Below are 567 nucleotides of genomic sequence, written 5' to 3' on the forward strand. Positions count from 1 at the left end.
GGCCCCTGCAGCTGGAGCAGGCCCCGGGGGGCTGCATCTCCGTGCGGAAGAAAGGGAGCGACACTGAGCGGCTCCCGGCGCGGTACCCGTGCCTCCCACCCTGCTGCCAGCCTGAGAGTCCCGCAAGAGCTACCGAGAGTGGAGCCCCCGGCCGGCAGCCCCTTCTGCATCAGTCGGGCACCCAAACGAGTCTCCAAGAGGGTTGTTCGCAGGCAGGTCTGTCTAGCCCATCCTTTCAGTGAACGCCTCGCGGTTTGCCTTTTCATGTTGATCTTCTACTAATTAGTTTCTCTCTATGACGCTTTTTAGGAATACGAGGAAAATAAAAAAAAAATATTTAAGGGAACTCTCTTCGTGCATAAGTTAAGCATAGCCGTCCAGGATCGATGACTTTTTTGTTTTGTTTTGTTGTGTTTTTAACGGTCCTTGAAACGGTCACCAGCTCCTGCGACATCTAGTGCTGTCCTCCTGCTCATGAGGTGCGGTCTCGACTGGATTCCGGAGCGATCCTCTTTCCCCGGGTCCTGTGGCTTCATTTTGCTTTATTTTTCCACTTTTCTGTCTTCT

The sequence above is a fragment of the Charadrius vociferus genome, unplaced genomic scaffold (assembly GCF_000708025.1).
Source record: "Charadrius vociferus isolate BGI_N301 unplaced genomic scaffold, ASM70802v2 scaffold161, whole genome shotgun sequence".
Taxonomy (NCBI): Eukaryota; Metazoa; Chordata; class Aves; order Charadriiformes; family Charadriidae; genus Charadrius; species Charadrius vociferus.